This window comes from Felis catus, chromosome C1 (assembly GCF_018350175.1).
Source record: "Felis catus isolate Fca126 chromosome C1, F.catus_Fca126_mat1.0, whole genome shotgun sequence".
Classification (NCBI taxonomy): domain Eukaryota; kingdom Metazoa; phylum Chordata; class Mammalia; order Carnivora; family Felidae; genus Felis; species Felis catus.
In genome coordinates this window covers 63396929-63424778 of record NC_058375.1, presented here as the reverse complement: position 1 = coordinate 63424778, position 27850 = coordinate 63396929, and the positions used below count along the sequence as shown (strand labels likewise).

The window sequence follows — 27850 nt, the reverse complement described above, 5'->3', positions numbered from 1 at the left end:
AAACATCAAAAAAAAATTAAAAAGCTCCCAAACAGGCAAAACAATGAAGGCCCTGCATGTCTCTGTGCAGGATGTACACTGCACAATTTTAAGGAGCACTTTCCCTATCATAACCTTTGTAAACAGTGCCTCCCTAGATTTGTTCAAAGACACACTGCTCAACTGGACAAGGAAGTATGATAACAAACATTTTTTGTAACAGTATAAAGCATATATGAGAATGATGCCCCCAAAGTCCAGGACACTGGTTATCTCTTTGGGGGGAAAAAGGGGAAAATAATTAAGAAGGCACTCACAGGGGATTTCAGCTACAGCTGTAATATTTTCTTTCTTAGACGGGGTGATGGGTACTTGGGTATTCTGTCTTTGCAGTTTAATATGCAGAAAATATTTCATTTTTTAAAACCCTATACTTAAAGGACAAAAGGAAGAAAATATCCAGAGAATGAAACAAGGTCAGAGCCAGAGATATAGAGAAAAATACAGTAGAGCACAACATTAGGGAAATCAAAAGAGGAGTCTTAAATAGGACACAATGTTCACAGTGCTGCCAGGAGCTGTGGAGGATGAGATTTGACAATTAGATCATTTTGGTCTTTCATGGCAGTTTCAACAGATCAGTGAGGGTGAAATCAGATTGTAAGAGGTTGTCAAGAGAATAGGAAGTGATGTGGAAACAATGAGTGTTGATGCCACTGTCTGGAAGTTCAGCAGCAGAGGCAGTGGAACGGGACCTGCGACTACAAAACCATCATGGTTAAAGTCTCTTAAGAGTCTGTGATGGACTGAATGTCTGGCCCCTAAATTCATACATTGAAACCGAGCCTCCAGTGGGAGGCCATTAGGAGGTGGGGCCTTGGGAGGTGATTAGTAATGAGGGTGGAGTCTTCATGAATAGGATTACTGCCCCTATAAAAGCAAACCCAGAGAGTCCCTAGTCCCTTCTGCCACATGAAGACAGCTGTCACAAGAAGTGGGTCTCACCAGGTGACAAATTTGCCAGGGCCTTGATGTTGGACTTCCCAGCCTCCAGAACTGTGAGAAATCAATGTCTGCCATTTATAAACCATCTATCTTATCAGTCTCTGATATTCTGTTACAGTAGCCTGAAGGAGATAAAGAAGAGTCTTTTGTTTTGTATTGTTCTTAAGGAAGGAGGAGACTTGTAAGCTGGTGGTAGAGAGGGAGAAATCAAAGATTGGAAAGAAAAACATTGTCATTCTTTGGGAATATTTACTCTCTTCATGTGCATTCTAGAAGACTAGCTGGAAGTTATGTAAATAGTTTCTTTATCAAGGTCTAAATTTATAAGAAAAATCATTTATAAGTTTGGAAATTTGAGTGCATTTCTCTATCATACACCTGCTACAAAGGATGGCTGGTTTCCATGCAAGTCTTTTTAACCCATACAGAATAAGCAACAGGCTAAGATCCTGTAAATCGATCTTATTCTCTGTAAACATTGCCTTATTCTGACTAGCTGACAAATAGTCATAAGACAAAATTAGGAAAAAATAGATTTTAAAACCTTTCTCTGGAACTCAGGTAATTGAGTGAAACACAGGGATGAAGGGTAGGGACGACTAGATTGACATTTTTGGAAGGAGGGGCACCTTGGTGGCTCAGTGAGTTAAGTATCTGACTCTTGGTTTCAGATCAGGTCATGATCTCACAGTTTCACAGGTTTGAGCCCCACGTCAGGCTCTGCCCTGGCAGCTCAGAGCCTGCTTGGGACTTTCTCTCTTTCCTTCTCTCTCTGCCCCTCCCCCACTTGCACTGTCTCTCTTTCAAAATAAATAAACTTTAAAAACAAGTTCTGAAGGAACTCAAGGCTGTTAATTATGATGGCCAATGGCCCTTTTGTTTGAGGCCACTAGATATGTCTGAGTATTCTTCCAAGTTTATGTTGGTACCCACTGTTTTTCACAGAGGCTAAGCAGCAGTGAAAAAAACTGTTTGAACCCATTCCACAGCTGTGGCAAGGACTAGACATGCCTGGGGCTGGGGCAGAGGTGGTGAAGGGAAAGGCAAACTCCCTCAGAGGGAATCTCTCTTTTGGGAAGAAGTCTGGCTTGGCATGGCATGAAGCAGTAGGGTAGGAGAATCTGAATGCAGCATGCCCCCTGGCAAGCCCACTATTTAGGGGGGGAGACTGTTGGTACATGAGCTATTTCATGAAACCCTGTAACATTCTTGCACAATGTTTTGTGAGATCCCAACACACACCTCTCTCTCTCTCTCTCTCACTTGCGCGCGCGCGCACACACACACACACACACACACACAGAAATTACGTCAGAACAGAAAGTTCCTCCCTCTTGCCACACTTAAAGACTGAGTATAACTAGAGCCAGAATGAAAAACCTGTCTGCCCTCCATGTCAACACTGGTACAACTGCCATAAAGATAGTTGCTTACAAAAGTATTGCAGTAACCTGGAAGGAACTCGGTCAGCAAGGCCAGCAGCAAGTAGCTGCCAACATCAATAGTGGTCCTGGTTCTATGTAAGACTTTGGGACTCGCCTATATGCCACAGGACTTTGCATCATGGAGGCTAAGCAGGCAACCAACAAGATTTGGGGATTACTATTAATAGAAGCTTATTTATATATGCAGACTGCTAAGGCTTGGGCTCCTTTGAGCAACACACCTACATCTGGAGCAATTACAGCTTTCTTTATCTTGAGGTCTGTGAATCAGGAGCTTCTCTTATTAAGGTCCAGTTAAGGTCATTTTTAGCTCAAAAATGGAACATCACAAAATTCTTCAAAGCAAAAGTTCTTTCTCATTCTGTATAGCTTTTTTTTAAATCATTCTGTATAGATTCTTGCTTTCTATCTTTATTTCACAGTCCTGCTCAGTCTTTCTCAAATTATTTCTATCTTGCTTTTGTTGATTCTTATACAAACAAGAATGCTGGCTCAGCTGGATGGAGTCATTCTTCAGATGCCCACATCCTGGCCTCTCACAGACCTCTTGGCTTTATCCCTCAACAGGGCACTGTGGCTGCTGAACCAGGCTGCTTGTCCTCACTCTGAGAATGAGGATCCTAAATGGCTCAAAACATAACTAACTTGGTACCCTTATCCTAATCCTCCAAATATCCAGCCACAGACCACCAAAACCTAGGCAGGATGGAAAAACCAAAGGAAAGAGGGAGTTCCCTCTCCCCAAAAAAAGGGTGAAGGCAGGCTAAGCTGCACTTAGGATGGGGTGAGAAATTTAGTGTCTGCTCGTCCAACTCCTTGAAGATTTAAAGAGCTGCACTTTCCATCAAAGGAATAAAAACAGAAAGAGGGAGCCATGGGATGGCAAGAAACCCTGAATTCCAGCAAGCAAATAAAAACTACCCAGTCTGTCAGCCAAAGGTACAGGAAGCAAGGAAAGAAGAAATGAAGAAAAGGGTTTTCCCTACACAACATTGAGAAAGGTTAGAGACGGTGAACACTGGCAGGAAGAGAAAGCAGGTAGGGTAATGAGGGGAAAGGAAGAGGGAAAAGGAGCAGAGAGGAAGGAGGGGAGAAAGTACTGTTACCAGCGTGACCATTGTCATACAAGGGGCATTCAGAAATCTAATATAAAGGATAAGACTATCCATAACAACTTTGTCAAAGAATCCACAGGGCAGACCCACTCCTTCCTTATCTAGTAATCTCTGTAGCAATTGCAGACTTGGGTAGAAAGCAGAACAATTCAATGTCATGAATTTCACAGATTCCCACCTAATATATGAATTCAAACTTCTGTGCTTGTGTAAGGCACGGGTTGTGCAGAAGGAGAAATAGGACAGCAAGTATCCCATAGATTTTTATTATCCCATGGGATATATCTACTAAAAACTGGCTGATCTGATCCATTATCCCACTTGCAGATGGTCTAGAATGGTTACATTGTCACATATATTACCTGATTTTAAAGTTAAATGTTCTCTGTTAACACTACTTACATAAATAACAAATTGCTTTGGCCATTAAAACCCAGCAAATTAGTATTCTGGATTGGGATGGAACAGAATACTATCTAGAACAAACATGACTGTTTTCAATCAAATGGGTTTTGTTTATCAGCTGTATGATTCCCTTGTGGCATCAGAAGGAACACCTGACCTCCACAGGTATCTTTCCAGTCCTCCTCTCCCTTGTTCTAGGTTCCTAGAACCCATCCTTTGACTCATCTCTTGAACTCTCAGACCCTTCTTGTTCAGCAGTTGCCTCTCACTGTCCCATTTCTGACCATAGGTCTTCACTGCTTACCTTCACTGGGGTGTTTCCCTGCTACACGCTTTTTACAGCCATTTTTCTTCAGCAGCTGTTGCTTGGCTTCCTCCCTGGTGTGCAGAGCACCTACAGGCTTCCAGGACAAGGGCTGCATTCTAGACTAGCTGATCAATAAAAGTCATACCAAATTAATTGTAACATCTTTGTTGTCCCCAAGACTAACTTTGGCCATTTTTCTTCATGCCTTTTAGGAATCCCCAGAGACCTCCTAAAATTACACAAATCAACTGTCACACTCATACTCATAGGGTACAGTAGGTAAAATAAATGATTGAAATAAATGGATAGGGAGGCACCAGGACTGAGGCAAACTAGAGAGCACATGCCCCATCGCATGAAGGAAGGTAGTCAAAACTCAGCATGAACCAATTGTTATGTGGTAACAAACTAGGGCCCACTCATTGCAGATCCTTTGACTTTTTAAGAAATCTCCCTTTTATGTTGGTAATTAATTCAATGTTGAATATCTATATACTGTATGAACCAATACGATGAGGGACAAAGAAACACAACCATAATCCCAGTTTGTGACAGGTGACATGTTGGTTAATGATAGAAATGTCAATAGGGCATTCACCTGTGACTCTGTGATGGACAGCAGCAGTCAGACAATGACCATGGGCCACATCAGGACTCTCCAGCTTCCATCATATTCTGATGAGGAGCACAGAGAAATTAATGCCAGATGGAAGCTACACAGTATTATTTGCTTCCCTCCTCCTGGTTAGGTAAAAAAAAAAAAAAAAAAAGGAAAGAGAGAGAGATCAATGATATATTTTAGGGGCACGTCAATCAGGATGTATAATCATGAACTGAATTCTGGCTCCAAAGTAACAGGCAGCCATAGAGAAACTAAATTCATATCTCTGAACACAGGGAAGTTTTGTGAGTCTCAAAACCATTTGAAGGAGGGAGGGTTCAAAGTGAACACACTGCGAGCTGGAGCCTAGCCTCTGACTTTCTAACAGTTAAGGTACTCAAAGAGTGAGACTTACACAAATGTGATGGGAAGAAAAATGCTTTACGTTTTTTTTTAAGTTTATTTATTTATTTTGAAAGAGAGAAAGCACATGCATGCGCAAGCAGGGGACGGGCAGAGAGAGGGAGAATCCCAAGCAGGCTTCATGCTGTCAGCACGACGCAGGGCTGGAACTCACGAACTGTGAGATCATGACCAGAGCCAAAATCAAGAGTTGGACACTCAGTTGACAACTGAGTCACCCAGGCACCCCAAATTATGCTTCACTTTTTATATGTACCAGTGACCATGTGCCTTTCTCAAATGATTCCTATCAGCTTTGCACCCTCCAAACCTGCCTTTATGACCTTAATTCACCATCTCCCAAGCAGTGTGCTTAGGCTCAGGTTATATGAATATGCTTGCCAAAACTCTAATCCTCTAAGCTCTGGGCTGTCAGGTAGGCATATGGCAACTGGAGTGTCTGAGCCTGTCTCCTCTGACCACAAGCAACCCAATCTGTTTATCCTAATGCAATGTAAAATATTATTATTTTTGACATGCCACAATGAAGAAAAGATTAGAAAGCACAGCTAATGCCTCTGTCTGCAGGGTTCTTTATGGATGCGTTTGTCTTGGAGGTGACCTTCACCTCTGTCATGGATATACTGCTCAGATCGCCTCTCCAGGACTGAGGCATTTGTTTCTGTAACCACTGGGGTATTGGCAGCTGAAGCTCTTGGCTGAGTCCCTCATTGGGGTTCACACTCTGCTGAAGAGAGGCACCTAACTCAAGGTCACTGCCCTCCTCAAGGACAGCCTGCAAGCTGACTATTCAATGACTAGGGATGGGAATTAAGTCCTGGTCCCTCTCTCCAATTCTAATCAAGTTTAAAGAGCCATCCCCCAGCCACAGAGCTCCTATAAATTCAACTGAGGCCTCTGTTTCAATGCATCACTGTTTTATTTCCCTTTCTGTCCAATCCTGCCCTCTTCTCTTCCTACAGCTGTTGATCCCAGGAGCACACCCAACAATCTCTCTGCTTGCAAATCTCCATCTCTCAGTCAGCCCCCAGAACCCGCCTGTGACAACCTCTGACTCAATCTCTCTTTCACATAAAAGTCATCCCCTCTGGAAACATGTAGGAGCATAACTAAGCATAACCTTGCCATCTCAGATGAATCTCATTTCAACGTCCATTTCCCACATAGGTCATGAGGTCTGTCTGTTTTCACTCTACTGGACTTCCTCGGTGAGGTTTAGAAAACAAGTTTTATACAGTGGGGAAAAGAAGTAAATCCACAGGAAGTAAAACTTCCCATCCTAACACCCTCCCTCCATGTCAGGCCAAGCACAAGCATAGAGGCTGCTGTCCAGGGGTACAGCACTGGATTGTCCATGCTATTAACCTTACTTAGATAATAATTACAAGAATAATAACCATTACTGTCACCAACCACATACTTGCTATGTCATAAGCTCCACACTAAAAGTTTTTATAAATTTTTTTTTTCAACGTTTATTTTATTTTTGGGACAGAGAGAGACAGAGCATGAACGGGGGAGGGGCAGAGAGAGAGGGAGACACAGAATCGGAAACAGGCTCCAGGCTCTGAGCCATCAGCCCAGAGCCTGATGCGGGGCTCAAACCCATGGACCGCGAGATCGTGACCTGGCTGAAGTCGGACGCTTAACCGACTGCGCCACCCAGGCGCCCCTAAAAGTTTTTAAATAAAATATCTTTAATTTTTCCAACAAACCCAATGAAGAAAGTATTATTAACCTATATTAAACCAATAAAGTGAGGAGAATCAAATTGCCTGAGGCCACACCATTCTGGAGTCGGGATTAAATGCAGGATCATTCTCCCTTCATAGCCTAATCATGTTCCTCTGCACCAACTCTCCCTGTCCTTTATTCTTCCCAATGCCCAGATGTTCACAGTTCATAGCTCACTTTGGAGGGAAGTCTCTATGAGGGCTGGGATTTTTGTTCTCCATGTGCCTTACTGTCTACAATGGTGGCTGGTGTGTGTGACAGATGTCCAACTAGTTCTTTGTTTGTTTGCTTGTTTAAATTAATGAATACGTGAGATCCAGGGCTCAATCCTGCTAGAGTGGACTCGAGTATCACAGAACGCTGAGGAATATGTATGTCTGATTTCATTTGTTTCTGAGCCAGTGGCTGCTGCTGGTTCAGTGTGTCCAAAATTAGAAAAGAAGCCCCTTTCTTGAGGCAGTTTTATCCACCTATCAGAAATCTGTCTAACAAATGGATTTGTTAGAATAAGACACTTACATGCCATCTGCTCAAAGACACTAACTGCACAGATCTATGATACCTATGCTGTGGACACTGTCCTCTTTTATACGGCACTTTGTGCACCAGACAACCTGCACAGCCATGTGTGGCAGCTCTGTCTAGGACTGGCCAGTACTAGTTTATGCTTTTGTCTAACAAGGTACTGGAGGCGGATTTGTCTTATTTTCTGACAGCTGGACTCTCACTCTCATGTGTTTTTAATCCCTCTCTCAGCTACCTTTTGTCAACTTTGAGATAATGGCCAAAGTCTCAGAAAGTTTGCTGGATGATGGTCTTGGCATCACCCGGGCTCCCCACTCTGTAAGGTTCCTGCTTTCAGAGAGCTCTCTTATCACTCTTTGATGGAGAGCTATTTTCAAGAGCCATACAATTTCCTGACATTCTTCTTTGCTTGTTCAAGACAGATTCTCTTGAGAGAGCACAATATCTAAAGTACTTTAAAAACACTGAGAATGCCATCGCCTCCCTTCTGAATCAGGCTTTCTTTCTCATAAGTAATCTTCCCCTCTGACCTGCTTTTTACAGTCTGTTTTACTCCCTTTGTCCCAGACAGATGAAACAACTGGCCTGGAAAAGGTCAAATTCAGCATGCCAAAATAATATATATTTCTACATTTCCAATGAAAAGAAAGGTGAATTGAAAGATAACATTAACCAATCTGTCTCTGAGGTTCTTAAGGAAGAGATTCCAGGATTGTGAAATTGTGAATGGTCTTTGATCAGGGATGCTCAGATGCCAACATATAAACCAACTGGATATTTTATTTTATATACAGTTCTTTAAAAACAAAGGCCAGGAGAAAAAGAAAAACAAAAGGGATATAACAGGCCATCCTGCTGTTAAAACATGTAACAAAGCCAAGGCAAATCTGACAGGAACCAAAAATCTAGGTGGCCTAATTCCAAAGATACTAAAGTGAACATGATTTGGGTGTATAAATAGGTCACAGTAAATAAATACCAACTTTTTTTGATGATTGGTTCAGCCCACTTGCCATGGCAACCAAACTAAATCTTAATATCCCAAGAAGATTTAAGTTGTTCCTACATTTGAAAACCCATTGCATTTTGTTTGTTCTTCTATTGGAATATTTAATACATTATACGGAATTTTCAGCTCACTCATCTATCTTTTCCCCCATTGGATTGGTACTCCTTGTGGCAAAAACAACATCTTACACATTTTTATATTATCGGTGATGAGTATAATGCCTGGTACATCATCAGTGACCATGATGTTTTGTGGGTGTCAATTAGATGTTTCTATGGACTGAATGTTTGTATCCCCCTCAAAATCCATATGTTGACGACTTAATGCCCAGTGTGATGGTATTTGGAGGTGGGGTCTTAGAGAAATAATTAGGTTTAGAAGAGACCATGAGAATGGAACCCCCATGATGGAATTAGGGCCTTAATAAGAGAAAAAGAGAGTAGATCCCTCTTTCTCCACCACACAGGAAGAAGGCAGCCATCTGCAAACCAGAAAGTGGGCCCTCACCAGAACCATTCATGTTGGCAGCCTGATCTCAGACTTCCAGCCTCCAGAACTGTGAGAAATAAATGTCTGTGGTATTTTTGCCATAGCAGCCCAAGCTAAACAGATGTTTTCCTATTGGTGCAGTGGAATCAGGCACCACTCTTTATTATGAAACCTTGTGTACAATGACTCAAGCAATGAAATGCAGGGTTCTAGTGGGAGTTTGTGACCCTCACCAAATTGGGAATGAAGCAAATGAACAGATGTTCCCTAACCACTATACCAGAAAGATGTTTAGTGATGTTACACAGCAAGTGCCATGTGCTACATAAATGGAGGCTCTCAGAAAGAAACGCTGCCTACCAAAGGACTTCTAATATCCTATATCATTCCACCATATTCAAGGATAATCCAGCAGAGGGTTTACAGCCCTCCACCACAGAGAATATCTACTGTGTAAAAAGAGTGCAGTTTCTAGCACATTCCAGCACATTGTGATCAGCAATCATCAAGCTAACATTTGAGAGCTCTTATTATCTGCTAGGCACTTTGCTAGGGACTTGAGAAATATGCATCCTTGGAACCACCCAGGGAAGGGGGCACTCTTATAATCTCCATTTTATAGATAAGAAAATTGAGGTTTCTTAAATGGGTTAGTAATTTACCTAAGATCTCATAGAAAGTAAGAAGCAAAGCCAGTCTTGAACCCCAGTCTGTCTGCTGGAACCCTGTAATTTGAACAAGTATATCAATAAAAATGAGGTGTGGTAAATAATACCAAAGCTTACTAATGTATTTGGGTTCTTCTCTCCTTCTGAACATGTGGGTGGATTACATGGCCTTACCCATTTAAGTTAGTCTTGATCTACCATACCATACTTCATGGTAGAAGCATTTAAGATCAAGTGTGCAATTCTCTACCACTCCTGCCATAGCAAAGCTTGAAGCCCCACATGGCAGCACTATCCAGTACCCACTTCAGATATGAGACCAAGGATTATAACAGAGAAGGAAGAACATCCCAGTGGGGTATGCCAAGGGCTGTGGAGATCAATGGACTTTCCTGGGGATCAGAATGGGGCTCAGTCTAGGAATACTCCTCATCACCATATGCCAGTGAGTTTTCAGAATTTCTCCAAACCAGTTATTGACATGAGTCTCTCATTCTTCCTCTTACAGAATGTGAATGGTTATTGAAGTTATCCTGTCCCTATTCTACTGGAAAGACACGAGGGGTAAGGGCAGATGACTTGTCTTTTTAGTTTACAGAGTTCCAAGGGGACTTGGGATTCTATCTTTTGCAGGGTATTATGATCTAAATGTTTGTGCCCCCTGCCCCCCAGAGATCATATGCTGAAATCCTAACTCTCAAGGCAATGGTATTAGAAAGTTGGGTCTTTGGGAGGTGATTAGATCATGGGGGCAGAATCCCCATGAATGGGATTAGTGCCCTTATAAAAGAGACTCAAGAAAGTTCCTTTTCTTACCATGTGAGAACACAGCAAAAAGATGCCACCTGTGAACCAGGAAATGGGCTCTCACCAGAAACGCCACCTGTTGACACCTCGATCGTGGGCTTTCCAACCTCCAGAACTATGAGAAATAAATTCCTGTTGCTTATGCACTACTCCACCCCTGATATTTTATCACAGCAGTCCAAACAGACTAAGACACAGGAGGCAGGACCATAGTACATGTAGGGAAAAAAAGTGAACCAGATAATGGTAGGCATTATAAGTGCTTGCCCAATATTTCTCTTCTTCTCTTCTTTTAAGAATACTAGAGGATTGTACTTCTCTGTCTCTTGAAGTTGGACATAGCCAATAATTTGCTTTGCCAGTGGGACAGGAGCAAAAATGATGTGTCACTCCCAGGCAGATGCATTTAAGTTCCAGTACATGACCATCCATGCTTATTTCCCCTGTCAGAGCAAACTTTGAAGACTTGGTTGAAATAGCAATGTTGGGGTGCCTGGGTGGTGCAGTTGGTTGAGCATATGACTCTTGATTTTGGCTCAGGTCATGATCTCATCGTTCGTGAGATTGAGCCCTATGTTGGGCTCTGCGCTGACAGCATGGAGCCTACTTGCAATTCTCTCTCTCTCCCTCTCTCTCTGCCCTTCCCCCACTCACAAGTGTACATGTACTCTCTCTCTCTCAAAATAAAGAAATAAACTATATATATATAAAAGAAATAGCAATGTTATAAGATGACAAGGCTTTCATGAACCTGGGCCCCTGGATGACCATTGATGAACACTGTTTCCTGCCAACACAATGTAGATGGGTATTATTAGAAAAGAGAGAGAGAGAGAGAGAGAGAGAGAGAGAGAGAGAGAGAGAGAGAGAGAACACTTTGTTATTTTAAACACAGAGAGTTTGAAGGTTGTTTGTTACCAAGGCATAACCTAGCCTATTCTGATAGTAGCCTAATTAGCATTATGACAGCCCTGACATTAGAGGTTAGTATCCCAGCTCAGACTGGACTGTGTGGGAGAAGAGCAGTGGGAGACACCTAAAACAAAGCCTAAAATGAAAGCCTCAACTCTTCATTAGCACACTGATCAGTACCTGCTACTTAGTGAAGAAGAGGTGAAATAGAGTAGAGCTTATTGTAAATGCACATATAATAAAAGATACACAGTCTAGGGAGTCACTCATTTGCCAAAGCACAACAAAACAAAACAAAAACCTTAATTTATTTTCAAAAAGAACTGCATTAAAAATCCCTTTAGGGGCCCCAGAGAGGACAATTCTCTACCATAGTCAAGGTAAGAAACCCCTGGAACAGCATTATGAACACAATATATCAGACTGACTAGAGTACTTTTTAAATTCCAAATCCCTAGGCCCTACCACTGAAACTCACTGCTTTAGCCAGTTCTGTTTCAAGGAGCCTTATTTCTGTTGAGTATGCCATATAATATACTCTGACTTTTCCTAGAGTTATATGACTCCAATGCAGTAATCCCACAATCCCTTTAGGTCAGTAAATGTTTAAGACCATTCACAATTCCTTTGGAGTTAACGACCAAACTAATACCAAAACTGTATTATAATCATCCGGCCTTTCAGTAGGAACTCTTTTGGACTTGGAATAAGGAAGAACCCATTTCAATTACCAGTGAAATTATATTTGAAATATTCTTTGGTACTACTGTCAATAATACTAAGCACCAAACATATTCTTAATTTTCACCATTATTCTGGGTGTTAGGTATACAAAGAGGATGGTCTCATCTCTAAAGGAATTCTACAGACACTTAAACAAATATAACTGATTCTCATTATTTGTCATTATTATGTTCTATAAAGTCACCACAAACACTGACTTAGGAGGAATACTGAGCCACTGCTCCTATATGGGGAAATATGGGGTTAAGTCCCTGCAAGCATCTGGTTACATTTTTGTCATGTGATAAATATATAACTGTGTTTTATGTGTGTTTCTGTTTGAAGACAACTTAATATATATTGCTGGCTAATTAACACTGAATTCACGGCCAACAGCACTGTGACTCACGTTTCAACATGCAACACGTGTTTTTCTCTGTAAGGCACATCACAGTCTTCTTGCACTTAGAACACCACACAGCACTTCAGTGCTATGCTTGGCAGGGGGGCATTTTAAACAACAAAACCACCAACAAAAAGCACAAAAATGTGAAAGACATGTCATAAAACACACCACCAAAAGGACACTTGTTTACACTATGAGAGGTGAAACAAGAAGGCAGAGCAGTGCTTGAGTGACCTCAGTTGGGAACATTCATGATGAGCGGCTAAAATTTTTTGCTTATGTGAATGTACCCACAAGTGACAATGAAAGGTCCACAAGTATTGATTTGCAGATTACAGACACATTTTAGCAAGCAGGAAAATTGATAAATATGGAATTGTGAATAAATGAGGAAAGACTGTCTCTACACCCATAACATGCAAATGCTGGAATGGGAAGTGCAGAAAGGTACAATGGAAATGCAAAGGAAGAAAAGAATTTGGCCGGTGGGGATGGAGGGAGGCAGAAAAGCCTTCAGAGAGGAAGTAATGTTTAGCAAAGACTTGTAATGTCAAAAGGAAATTGACCCATAGGTAAACAAGAAGAGAGTGTCCCAGGAAGAGGAACTGGGCTAGCCAGCAATAATCCTGAAAGGCCATGTATTCTGTGCTAAGGAGGTTAGATTTTATCCTCTGTCAAGAGCAGCAAATGACAGTTAATTGAGTAGACTCTCCCCATTTGCATTTCCCTTCTATTTGCCACCTTGCTACCCCACCACCAACTACCAGGAGAGTGTAAATGATTATCTTCAGAATAGCAATCGTTTGCCCTATTTCTTTTGTAATTTCTCCTACTTAAATTTCATTTCTAAGCATGGCTTGCCTGAAAGCTTTACATTATGATTTATTCACTGAGTAATTTCACATTTAGGAGACAATGTTTTGGCAATGTTTTGATTAGATGAGGATCCAAGACACAGAACATGACATGAATCAATATCTGTCTAATCCTCAGATAACTACAACTCAATCAAATAAAACCAGTCAGAGTGGCTATGATGTCTACTGCATAGCAGTAGCATATTTTTAACTAAGGAGGGGAAAATACCATCAAGTAGTGAATTTCTGGGGGTGCCTGGATGGCTTTGTCAGTTAAGCGTCCAACTTTGGTTCAGGTCATGATCTCACAGTTCTGTTCCTGAGTTCAAGCCCCACGTTAGGCTTTGTGCTGACAGCTCAGAGCCTGGAGCCTGTTTCAGATTCTGTGTCTCCCTCCCTCTCTGCCTGCCCTTCTCCCACTTGCACTCTGTCTGTCTCTCTCTCAAAAATAAACATTTTAAAAAAATTTAAAAAGGAGTAAATTTCTGTGTATCTGGAGAGGGTAAATCAATTCAAAGACTGAACAATTTAACTGGCCTGCCAACTGAGTGGAATTTGCGTAACTGGGGCCCTGAAGTTGTTACCCTCATTGTTTTTAAACCTGGGGTCCTTTTGTTGCTTTGCTAGCCTTAGAGGGTGCTCAGGCAGGTCTGTCTTTCATTCACCAAATGGAATTGCCACAGTTTCCCAGGTGACCAGATGTGGCCACCGGGCAGCAGTTCAGGCCACTGTCATCCATCATCTCTTTCATCACTATAATACCTTAACTGTCTTTCCTCATACTAGCCTTATTTTCTCTCCCATCAATTCCCAACACTCCTGCCAGAGTGACCTTTCTGAAGTGGTAAAAACAGCACACTGCTTCCCAGCTTAGAAATCTTCAAAGACTGTCCTTAGCATAGTTTGAAGACCCAGCTTGCTCAGGTTTCCCTTAACTCTCCAACACTCAGTGTTTCAGCTAATGCCTAAATAGGCCACTATTTAATATTCACTTTCCAAACCATGGTTTGTCCTGACTCAGGACCTTTGTACATGCTGTTCCCTCAGTTCAGAACATTGTTCCCCATTCCCCACCATAAATTCCTACTTATTTATTCTGTCTCATCTTAGACATCACCTCTTTCAGGAAGCTTTCCCTGACCACCCCATTATACCCCATCATTTCCAGCATTTTTCCTAACAGAAGCATTTCAAGAGCCAACACAGTGTTCATAAATATTTGTTGAATGTTTGAGTAAATGAATAGTGAGTGGATCCATATGGACCTCTTCCTCTGAAGACAAGAAAGGATTTAGAGTGTAAAAAAATGGCCATGAATTCCATTTCCACTAGTTACTGGTCTGTGATCATGGGCAAGTCACTTATTCTTTCTGACACCCAATTCTTATCTTTAAAATAGAAAAGACAATAACACCTACTTCACAGAATTGAAATGACAGTTGATTAAAACATGTATAAATAGGCACTATGAACTATAATTTGTTAAAAACGTGTTAGTTATTACATATGTAGAAAATATACATTGTAATTATTTGGAGGGTTAATTTTTTTAACCAATGATTTCATTAAAAAGAGTTTAATTTGGTGCTGTGGGTGCTATTTTATTTTATAAATGAAAATCATTGTACCATGACTCAATTAGGATATTAGGACTCTCATGACATGCAGTAGGAAAATGTTCTAAAAAGGAAAGAAAAGAAAAGGTTAAATGGAAGTTGTCATTCCAAGCTTCCAGCATTCACTGAAAACAAACAAACAAAAAACAAAGAAACACACTATGCAAAGACTTAAAAAAAAAAACCCTCTATCCAGCATAAAAGAAATATGCTCCATGATAACTTTATCTGCTGACACTGAAACAATAACTTATAGCCAACCCATTTCCTGTGTGGTCAAGTGGAAAACTGGACATTGCAGATGATCTTGGGGCATACAGACAATGGGCATTCTACTCTTCAGCTTATTCAACCACATAGAACTCTCAGCTCTCTTTTCCACAGACCCTGCACAGAAAGCTTTGTGGGCAATAGCTCAGCTTGACTAAATGACCGGGGGAGCTAATGGACAGTCATGCTTATCTGAAAACTGACACATGGTATTTCTCACTGTTGGTTTTCATACCATTTCCAAATCTACTTCTTTTTCAATTTCTAGAGTAGCAATCATTTAAAGTTTGTGGAACTGGCTAGTTTATTAGCATGTGACCTACCGATGAACTCCAATATGGAACAACCAAGTTGTTCCAATAAAATAAGGGCCTTATTCAAACCAATTCCTGCCCCCAGACCTCAACTGTATATGAAAGTCACGTTAGCAGCTAGATTTTTCAGCTGCTATTTTTACTAAATTGCAAAGTCTGACAGTCTAGAAAATATTTCCCTAATTGTTTCCTTTGAGCTCCGATAACAGATTGGACAGGCCCTTAGCTCCTCTCCTGTTTATCTTTACATATTCATTCTGGTTCATCTTTGCTTGTCTATTTGTCCCTGTACTCTCAGAGGAGAAACTGTCCATCTTTCTCAGAAGCTTACACTTTCCTATGAGCTTTGTGCTATTTCATCTTTCTCTCTACTAGCAGGAAAAAGACAGTCAATAAACTTATTGATGAATTGATCATGATCCATTAATACGTCCCTCTGTGGCATCTTCAATACCTACATTGGCCCATATTTGATACCTTGAAATATGCTCAAGTTTCCCTACCTTAAAACAAACAAAAAGTGCCACTCAGCCAGCTAATTTCAACAAATACTTACTTAGTACCTTGTTCAAAGAACTATGATGGTGCCATGTGGAACACAAAATAAGATAGTCTCTTTCCCAGTACAGCCACTCTGGAAAACAGTATGGAGGTTCCTCAAAAAACTAAAATAGAACTACCCTATGACCCAGCAATTGCACTACTAGGCATTTATTCATGGGATACAGGTGTGCTGTTTCGAAGGGGCACATGCACCCCAATGTTTATAGCAGCACTATCAACAATAGCGAAAGTATGGAAAGAGCTCAAATGCCATCGATGGATGAATGGATAAAGAAGATGTGGTATATAGATACAATGGAGTATTACTCGGCAATCAAAAAGAATGAAATCTTGCCGTTTCAACTATGTGGATGGAACTGGAGGGTATTATGCTAAGTGAAATTAGTCAGAGAAAGACAAAAATCATATGACTTCACTCATATGAAGACTTTAAGAGACAAAACAGATAAACATAAGGGAAGGGAAACAAAAATAATATAAAAACAGGGAGGGGGACAAAACAGAAGAGACTCATAAATATGGAGAACAATCTGAGGGTTACAGAAGGGGTTGTGGGAGGGGGGATGGGCTAAATGGGTAAGGGGCACTAAGGAATCTACTCCTGAAATCATTGTTGCACTATATGCTAACTAATTTTAAAAAATAAAAAATTAACTTAAAAAAAATAGTCTCTTTCCAAGGACCTTCCAGTCTGGCCCATGAGATTAGACACATAAACAATAAGATGTTGGCTTGAAGAGACCTGCTCCTCTGTAGACCTGTGCAAGTTGTTCATTCCCTCCAAATCTCAGTTCCCTTGTCTTTAAAACAGAAGCAATGATGGTACAAATCTCAGGAGATGATTGTAGAACTGAATGCATTAATGAATATAAAGCACTTGGTACAGTGTGGTTCAAGGTAAATGTCACATAAGTGTTTTTAAAAATAATAAATTGAATACATAATACATGGTGGAAAGTCTTATATCCCTATAACTACCAAATGACTTGCCAGATTAAAGAGATGTTCTATGATCTTTTTATAAAATATACTAAGTACCATGGAGAGCAAATGAAGGGTTTTTAAAGCAGGAGTCTGACATTTATATTAATTTATACTAAAAATAAAAATAAAAACTAACGAGCTGAGTAATGAGTATCTTATTGTTTTTCAGAAAGCATTAAAAAAGTCTATCTATCCATTTGTCTGTCTAACCATCCATCCATCTACCCATTCATCTATATGTATATATCTATCTATCTCTACTTTTACTATTTTTTGGGGGGGGGGGGTTGGGTATCAAAGTTTAGCAGTTCTCAAAATGAATTGGGACTATAAAATGAATTTGGGTACTTTCTATCCTTTTCTATGACAGGAATAGTTTTAAAAAACTGGAAGTATTTGTTCTTTAAAAGTTAGACAAAATTCAGCTGAGAAGATTTCTGATTCCATTGTCTTTTTAAACAGTTGGTCTTTAGTCATATTTCCAATGTCTGTTATAAACATTGGTCTATTCAAATTTTCCAGTTCTTCATATGCCAATTTTAATCATTTGTATTTTACTAGAAAAACATCTATTTCCACTAGGTTTTCAAATTCACGGTAGTCTCCCGTTATCTGCAGAGGATATGTTCTAAGACCTCCAGTGGACACCTGAAGGTGCAGATAGTACCAAACTCTATATATAGAATTTTTTTTATACACACATACCTATAAGTTTCATTTATAAATTAGGCACATTAAGAGAGTAACAATAATAATAAAACAGAACAATTATAACAATATACTATAATAAAAGTTATACAATGTGGTTTCTTTCTCTTTCTCTTCAAAATATCTTATTGTAGTGTACTCACCCTTCTTGTGATGATGTGAGAGGCTGAAATGCCTACATGATGAGATGAAGTGAGACACTTGATGCAGGAATCTTGACAATGCATTAGGCTACCACTGACCTTCTGATGACAGAAGGAGGATCATTTGCTTCCAGACAATGGCTGGCCAGGTGTAACTGAAACTGCAGAAGATGAAGTCACAGATAAGGAGGGACTACTGTATTGCCAAAAAGCTACACGTCGTGTTCTCTCTATTGTATCTATAAGACTCCTTTATAGCTATAGTTAAGCCTCCTTTTTCCTAAACACTCTCTTTCATCTTCTCTTATGTTGAAGTCTCTGGGTTCCTTTGCTTGCTTTGTGTCCTTTCTCATGCATTTTCTTTAGTGGGGCATAGTCACAGATATGCACTTCCAGACTATAGTCAGGGCTTCCTTCAGCTCTCTCATGTCTGTTTCTTTTGCTTTAGCTGGAATTCCTATAATTCTCATATTAGGTTTTTCATGAATCTTTCCCCAAAGTCTGTTCTCTTATCCATCATGATTTCCATCTCTGTGAAAATTTGCTCTGTGTCTTGATAAATTTAATCTTTCAGACCAATATACAGCTCCTGACTGGGGCAATACTCTTCTTCATCTACTGACTGTTTTCATTTATAAGGCATGTTTTAGTTCCAGATAGTCTGTTTTGTGCTCTCCTTGTATATCTTTGAGTGTTCTTTTCATTGTTTTATTCCCGTTATCCTTTATCTTCTCCAACAGCTATATTTCAATAGCAGTTCTTTCCAAGAGTCATACTCAGTCCTTTTCTGTCTACCTTGGTGCCTGATGTGCCTTCTTTTCTTCTCCCTTCTTATTAGGGCTCAGATGCAGCTGCTATGGCACCTTACATGGCCAAAGGTCTGAAAGTAGAAGAAGGCACATTGGTCTCTGCTCTTTTGGGTATATAGCAGCCAGGCTGTGAGGCTCCATTCATCATCTTTGTACCCAATTTCCTCCCACTTATTCATTCTCTGGAATAGAGGGGATTCAGCCCATCTTTTTAGCTACTCCTCAACTTCTCCAGATCCAGGGAAACTATGGAACCTGGTATCGATTTTCCCCTGGGACTGACCAGAGGGAAGATATTCCTGCACCAATTGTCTCCAAAAGTACATGCCCCTCAGAGCCTTCTGGAAAGCCCCCAACTACTTGGTTCGGAAATAGAGACTAAAGTTGAGAATAAAGAGTATGAGTAAGGTCATATTAAAACCACCATCTTCCCAGAATCCCCTCAGTGTGTGTGAGTACATGTTTTATGTTTTATGTTTGTGGGTGTGTGTGGTAAAATGGGTGAATGTGTTTTACCTAACATTTATTGCATACTTACTAGGTATTCTGGGTTGAATAATGTTCTCCCAAAATTCAAGTCTACCTGGAACCTGTGAACGTAACTTTATTTGGAAATATAGTCTTCACAGATGTAATCAGTTAAATTAAGATGAGGTCATACTGGACTAAGGTGAACCCTAAGTCCAATTGCTGGTATCTTTATCAGAAGGCTGTGTGAAGACACACAGAGACACACAAGGAGAACAACATGGAATATGGCAGAGACAGAGATTGAAATGACGTGTCCACAAGCCAAGCCACACCAAGGATTGCCAGCAACCATCAGATGACAAGAGGCAATGAACAATTCTTCCCTAAAGCCTTCAGAGGGAGCACAGCCCTGCTGACACATTAATTTCTGACTTCTAGCTTCCAGAACTGTGATAGAATAAATCTCTGTTGTTTTAAGCCAGGCAGTTTGTGCTGATTTGTTAAAGCAGCCCTAGGAAACATAAAACATTTCACGTACAATGTGAAGAACTTTACGGTCTTGTTTAATTCTCGTATCAGTCCCATGAGGTAGTGCTATTATTCTTCTTCCCATTGTATAGACTAGGAAACAGAGGCATCAAGAGTTTAAGCCTCTTTCCCACGATCAAACCATTAGTAAGTGGTGAAGCCTGGACTCAACTTAAGCAGGCTGGTTCTTAATCACTGTTCTCTATAATCTCTCATTGCCTTAGGAGTTTAAACACCCTTCACATGGTTGTTACTACAGGCAAACATGTGCCCAACACAGCTTGTTTTATGGTTGGGAGGATCTGGCTCACTAGTGTGAGAGAATTTGCAGTGAGCATCTTTCCACAGCAGGAGGAAGGAAGCTGGATGCGTGTGATCAGGGAAGCGACTCAGCAGCCCCTTCCTTCAGTGTGAGACAATGGGAGGAAGAGCTACCAAAATCTAATGGTGCTCATGGTCTGACTATTGCTCTTTGCTGGAAACATTCCTTCCAATTTGTGTGTTCATTAGTCCTACTACACTCAAATGTTTCTCTTTTTTTCCCCCTGTGATATAGTATTACTTGGCAAAGTCAGAGACACTAAATCATGTGGCAATTGTTTGGCACAACTCCTTAGATAATGCAGTTTCTCAGGGCTACCCAGGTGACAACAATGCACTCTAGCAGATGGGTACCTCCTTTCTGCTCCCATAATGCCCCCTTTCTGTTGTGCTACTGTATCTTCCTACCTGTGTGTTGCTTTTCTGTTTATCTGTGTCCCTCAGAAGAAGATAAGTTCCTTGGGAGTCAGGATGATGTTTACTTATGAATCTATCACTAGCATGGCTCCTCGTTGTATATTACCTTGTACCTTTTCATAGTTACTTTTTTAGAAAATGGTTTATTTCCTCAGTTAAACTTTAATACCTTCAATGGAGAATTTTGACTAAGCTGGGCTCATTTGAAGTAAGGGGCCTGGGTTGCCCGAGAGGGGAGAAGAAGGCATTCTGAATGGAGACAACAGCACTGACACACCGTACAGAGACAGAATGAGGAGAGCACTGGTAGGAATCAGGTAAGGGAGATTAGCACTGTGATGAGCATAGCTGGAATTAGGGCCCACGTTAGAGACAAGGTAAGAAAACAGCAAGGCTGCGCTTAATGTCTAGGAAAGCAGAGAGAGCCTGTTCTCTCTATGTTGTGATTTCAGCAACTCCAGAGAGGTCCCTCTGATTGTAGTAAATGCCCCCTCAATCTCATTGATGCCTATAATTAAAGCTTCTTAAGTTATAAAGCTGGTTAAATTCTAAAGGGGATTGGTAAAAAGAGCACAATAATTCTTAGAAGTCATTGTATCTTAATGGCTGTGAGTTTATCACATCCTCTGCTGAGAACACAAAATGTGGAGATGAAAGAACACAAGGATTTTGGATGAAGGATGGGAGGTTTCGTGGCAGAAGAAAAAGAAGGAAAAAAAATATAACTAATTTCACAGTTTTGCCCTAGAAATGAGACGAGGAGTCTGGGGGACAAAGTCGTTAAAAACCATTTATTCCCTAGAAGGGTAATATTTATTTACATTTTGGAAAATCTGGTTTATTACTTCCTTAGAGCTCCCTTTACCAACATTCCCCACACCCTAGGAAAAGAAAGAGGCAAATCCCCCAGTGCCTGAGTCATTGAAAGTGAGTATTTTATTTTTATCCCATAGAATAAAGAAAGGAAGTATGTTCAAGTGATTTCTACTCTTTCCCAGCTGCTTTTGATCTTACATTAGATTTTCCAGGAGGCCTTTTAAAAAAGGCACATCAAGGACAAACAAGTTCAAATCTGATTATTATTTCTTTTGACAATACTTATTAAAAACTGGAAAGACAGAGACGCTGTCAATTTCTCATTTTGGTTGACCTTGCCATTTTCTAACAGCATCAGCAGGAATAAAGTATATCTCTGCCAAAGGTAATATCATTTTTGCAAGAGGATATGTTGGAGAAATTAACTATCTAGTGATTTACAATTTTTTATCTTTATATCACAAAACCAAAGAAAAGAATAGAGAATAACATTTGGTCAAATATATCTTCATTTAAAGTACATTCTGGCATTCTCACTACTTAGTATTCTGAGGACCAAGGTTTGTTTGTAATAATAATTCTTTTAATAATAGAGGCCCCTTGGTGGCTCAGTCAGTTGAGTATCTACCTCTTGATTTCAGCTCAGATCATGATTCCAGGTTCGTGGGATTGAGCCTCATGTTGGCCTTGATGCTAATGTGGAGGCTACTTAAGATTCTCTCTCTCTCTCTCTCTCTCTCTCTCTCTCTCTCTCTCTCTCTTTTTCTCTCTGCTTTCTCTCTCTCTAAGATAAATAATACTAATGCTAATACTAATAATGTTAGTCATATATGATGAATTTATATGCCAAGCACAGTGATATGTGCTTTTGTATTCCTTTTTTAAAAAAGTTTAATTCTCATAAAAAAATCAAGGTCTAAATTCTAAGTCCTGTTCTCTTTTTTAAGAACCATGCTTTGGGTAGTCAGACCTGGGTTAGAACAGAGTCTATACCATTTATCCATCGTACATGACAAGGAAGTTACATCACCTCTCTCTTTTGCCTCATCTAAAAAGCAGGATGGTCATGGAACCTACTACAAAGGTGTGATGATTAGTTTTATATGCCAACTTGACTGGGCCACAGATGCTCAGATATTTGGTGAAACATTGTGGGTATGTCTGTGAGGTTGTTTTTAGATGAGATTAACATTTTTTTAAATGTTTATTTATTTTTGAGACAGAGACAGAGCATGAACGGGGACGGGGCAGAGAGAGAGGGAGACACAGAATCGGAAGTGTGCTCCAGGCTCTGAGCCATCAGCCCAGAGCCCGACGTGGGGCTTGAACCCACGGACTGCGAGATTGTGACCCGAGCCGAAGTCAGACGCTCAACCGACTGAGCCACCCAGGCGCCCCGAGATTAACATTTTAATCAGTAAACTGAGTAAAGCAGATTGCCCTCCCTAACGTGAATGGGCTTTGTCCAACCAGTTGAAAGCCCAAATAGAATAAAAAAGTTGACCCTCTCCTAAGTGAGAAAGAATTCCTTCTGCCTCCCTCCCTGCCTTTGAATTGGGACATCAGCTTCTTTCCTGCCTTCAGATTCACACTGAAACATCAGATCTCCTGGGTCTTCAGTTTGCCATCTCTGCAGTTACTGGGACTTGCCTGCCTCCATACTCATGTGAGTTAATCCCTTATGATGCACCTCTTTATATATATATATATATATATATATATATATATATATATATATATATAATCTTATTGGTTCTGCTTCTCTGAAGAACCCTAATACAAGAGGGTAGTGAGATCTAAATGAGGCAATGAAATATTTCCTAGGTACAGCGCCTAGCACATAGTACCACAAACCACTATGCAACTGCTTCTCGTGTAATAGTTGTAATACATAAGTTTGTTTAAATGCTTTATGAAGAGGAAATATTCCAGGATTGTTCTCCTGGACTCAAAACACAGAATGAATATGATAGCATTAATCATCTTTGCTTATCATTCATTTCATGTGCCTTTGTTGGTTGAATTATTTATTTTAAAGAAACTACAGATTGTCTCATTTTAAGATCTATCTTGGGTTAGTTATGAAATCAATGCTATCAAAGTTGGCTTATTACAGTGTCAGAAATTTAGCAGCCAACTATCTCTTTTTTTTTTCTTGACTTTGCTCATAGCTCCTTTATCTTTTAAAGCTGAATTTTTCTGAAAGAAAGAGAGTCTTTGAGACAAACAGCAGTTCAATAAATAAGCTATTCAATCAATACAGTGATACTAACCTATATCATAAGAGTGACAGGATAATTACTGTCTATAAAATATTACTGTGAAAGGTATGCAATCAGAGCATACAGACAGAACATGATGTAAGTGGTTTTAAATGACCTGCTCCCAAAATGAATCTTGCAAGAAAAAAAAAAAAAAAAGAAGAGTAGACAGAGGGGTCCTGGCAAGAGCAATGAACAAATTGGATATGGTAAGTTTCCTTCAGAACCTCAATTCAGTTCATTATGTATTCCACACTTATTTTGTGCCAGGCACTGTGCTTGGCACTAGGCATATAAAGGCGAGTGAGACATGCCCTCTGCCCTCAAGGAGACCTCCATCTAGGTTCCATTCAATGTGGAGTCCAGAGCTTAATGAAGATATGAGGAAGAAGTAGTCCGTTCATCCTGGAATATAAGGATAACACAGGCAACAACAATGGTCATGGTGATGGAGAGAAAAGGAGAAGAAGGAAGAGAGGTCTTAGAAAAAAGCAAAGCACTGAAAAGACGCCAGTGCATAAAAATAGCATGATGTGTGGGGAGCCTGAGTGGCTCAGTCGGTTAAGTATCCGACTCTTGGTTTTGGCTCAGGTCATGATCTCATGGTTTTGTGAGCCCAAGCCCTTTGTCAGGCTCTGCACTGGCAGTGTGAAGTCTGCTTGGGATTCTCTGTCTCCCTCTCTCTCTGCCCCTCCCCCACTCATGCTGTCTCTGTCTCTCTCAAAATAAATAAATAAAATAAAAAAAACCCAGTATGTGTGGGAAGCAAACAGATGCTTCTTATGACTCAAAGAGGAGACTGTTGCAGGACCAGTACAGATGTGGTAGATAGTGCTAAGATTATGGAAGGTCTTCAGTGTCATTCACAGGAATTTAGATGGGTCATAGAAATCATTCATATTAAGGCAACAGGATGATGCTGGTGCAAAATACTCTGATAACACCTCATTGCTAAGAACAAAATACACCTCTTTTACCTTTCAAGTTCATTAACCTGTTGGTGCTAGACTACCCAGCATATGATTTGCTATATTGAGGTCTTCTAGCAGAAACTATTGGATAATTGTCCTTCCTTTTTCATCTGTATAAAGAAATCTAAAAATGGGAGAGGGGGAAAAAGAGAGTTGGGGAAGGAATTATAGTTACATAGTTGGTCTTTTCTCCATTTTACCATTTTCCCAATGGTGAAGCAGGGTGTGGAAACAGTGATGTTCCATCTGCCTCTCTCTTTCATCCTGGGAAAAGCTGAAAGTCCCAGAAGAGCCATCAATCAGGGTGATGATCACTCTAGGTCATGGGGAAACGGCCTGTTTTCTGCCTGGAGTTTCTGAGAGCTGGCTCATAACAGAGCTGATGCAAAGCTTGCAGGGTACTCTGCAGCTCCAAAAAGGAGAAACAGAAGGTTTCCAGGCTCCTTGGTGCTGAGGATTTGGAGATGGGTTAAGAGAAATATCATTCTGACTAGGACAGCCACCCACCTAGTCAGAAACCACACACATGATGGGGCATTTGGTACACTTTCTTGAAGTGAGGCTGAAGTGAGATGGGAGCATCTTCCTCTGGGGATTCCCCTGGCCTGAAGCTACATCAGGGAAACACAGCTGAGAGTGTATACCACCTATACTAAGACCAACTGGATGACGGGGAGACTGCTTCCTACTGCACCCAGGTGGAGATATCTGCAGATATGAGCATCTCTCATGTCACCAGCATCTGAGGGAGAAGCAAAATTAGCCAACAGAAAGGAGTTCACCTCCTTATCTTTAAGGTATAGGCAATCACCTGAGTGTACTCCTCTCTCTCCCCACTCCAACCCCATTTATGCCATGAGGTGCATAAGCACATGAGATGGGGAGGAAAAAGATGGAGGAGGAGGAGGCCACATCCTTTTGTGTGTCATTCACTGACCGTACTCAGAAGGCAAAGATAGAAAATTTACCGGACATGAGACTGAGATCTTAATAGCAATATTAGGATTCCAATCACTGAATTGGAACTGAGATACAATTAATTGACAATTGTTTTCTTTCCCTTTTCTCATCTAGAGATGTGGGTTTCTGAATTGCAACCAGGTGTCATGATTAATATGGAAATAGGTATGTGGAAATGGAATGCTGCAAATGACAGACCCTAAAGTGTAGGATTGGCTCGATTAAGGAGGGGTGTGGGCAGCAGGGCTCCCCCTTGACTCTAGCTGGGAAGTTGATATTCCCTGTGATGCAGCAGGACAGCTGCTGTTTATACTTGCCAGTTAACCTGTGACCTATTGTATCTTAGGATCTCAAATATGCCACCTGAGGCTTGTCTGGGCCATTGCCACTGGCTAGTGGGGATCTGGAGTTAGGGCTTCTTCTCTAGATTAGGGCAAATGCCTCTCAAAATGTGCCCTTGCAACAGAATAATTAGTAGTTGATCATGAGAAGGGAATTTTTAAATTTATTGTGGTGGCAATAAATTTGGAGCCTTTTTATATTATATAACTGTATTTGGGGCTATGCTTTTACATGGTGCTTATTTTAATAATGCTGTTTCACTGGACAATACAGTGGACCATTTTTGAGATGACAGGAATGAATGAAAGATTTCACAGAGGAATGAAATCTCAGCCTGGGGTACATGGTAGCCTTCATCTCCAGGCTTCATCCATCTCAGAAACTTCTAGGGACAACATTAAAGGAACCTGGGGCCCAGACCCCCCATATATTGGCTCTTATACTGTTGTAGGAAAGATTGCGAAAGGAGACCCACAAAAGGAATGAAATGGGACTTACCTAAATGCACTGCTTATCTTTCCCCCATGAAAGCCATGACCACGCTCTAGACTGACCACTAGTAGGATTAAGTCAACAAGATTAACAGGATACAAACCAAAAAAATGGGGAAATGTTCATCTTAACCCCCCTCCCTCCGCCCCAACCAACTTGTTGCACTGTGAAAAAGTGATGGCTGTTGCTATGACCTGATCAGTTTTAAGGCCATTATACTGGTCGCTATACTACTGGGTAGAGCCACTTTGCTAATTAAATATCATACGATATACATGTTGGGTCATTCCTCCTTTCTTTTCTTTCACAGGCCTGGAATGATAAGAATACTACAGCTGCCCTAAGAAACCTTCCCATCATCTCTCTTTCTCTTTTTTCATATTTTTCTTTCCTCCAACACAGATGCGGCCCTGGAGCTACTACGCTATTTGGAAAACCCTGAGGCAAGAAACTCTAGGCACTAAAGGAAATATGTCTGTCTGCTCTCCACGCTTCCCTTTCTCTTCTCTCATAGGTTCTCCTTCCACTTTTCTCTCACTGGAGTGGTTAGCTTTGGAGTGGAAGCACACCTAAGTGCTCTTTGGCCTGCTTTTGTATTATCATTCGGACCTATCTAGCTTCAGTTAAAAATTCTTCCACAAGGGCACCTGGGTGGCTCTATTGATTAAGTGTCCAACTCTTGATCTCAGATCAGGTCATGATCTTACAGGCTCATGAGTTCAAGCCACACATAGGGCTACGCACTGTCAGTGTGGAGCCTGACTGGGCTTTTCTCTCTCCCTCTCTCTCTTGGAATAAAGAAATAAACTTAAAAAAAATTCTCCACAGACCAGGGGTTATATATTGAGGTTTGGGGTCAAACTCCGTCTTTGCTTTCATTTTCATGAGTGTGTGTGTGTGCGCATGCACCTGCGTGTGCATATTCCCTTGGGGATCTTTTTGGAAGAGTTAGTGGTCAAGAACAGGATTCAGATTACAGTGGTTTTTATGTCTGTACATTCTTTGACACTCTTCCCTTCAAAAGGTGAAGCCAAATTCCTTTCCCTTTGTGTATTGGACAGAGTGACTTGCTTGTAATGAACAGAATGTGGCAGAAATGATGGCTTGTGACTTCTGATCCTGAGTCATAAAAGGCATTGTCACTTCTACCTTGCTTTCCTAGATTGCCCACCCTGGATGAAATTGGACATCATGTCATGAGAACACATGCAGTCGATGAACAGGCTCACATTGCAAGGAATGAAAGCTTTCAACAAAGCACTCAGCATCAAGTCACAAGCACCATGAGTGAGCCACTTGGAAACAGATTCTCCAGCCTGTCAAGAAGCCTTCACATGAATGTAGCACTGGTCAAAATCTGGACTGCAACCTCCTGAGAGACCCTGAGCCAAGCCACTCCTGAGTCCCTGACCCACAGAAATTTGAAAATAATAAATACTTATTTTTGTCATAA

At 40.7% G+C, this 27850-nt stretch overlaps 2 long non-coding RNA genes across 2 annotated transcripts; one reads left to right on the top strand and one right to left on the bottom strand.

Moving 5' to 3' along the window:
* Positions 1 to 22648, bottom strand: LOC123379660. The gene is made up of 3 exons (XR_006584414.1): positions 18010 to 22648; positions 4855 to 4997; positions 1 to 4381 (listed from the first exon to the last, which is right to left on the bottom strand). It is a non-coding gene; the product is annotated as an uncharacterized LOC123379660 (long non-coding RNA).
* LOC109503103 lies at positions 20753 to 27850 on the top strand. Its single transcript, XR_002162003.2, has 3 exons — positions 20753 to 20872; positions 22956 to 23037; positions 27560 to 27850. It is a non-coding gene; the product is annotated as an uncharacterized LOC109503103 (long non-coding RNA).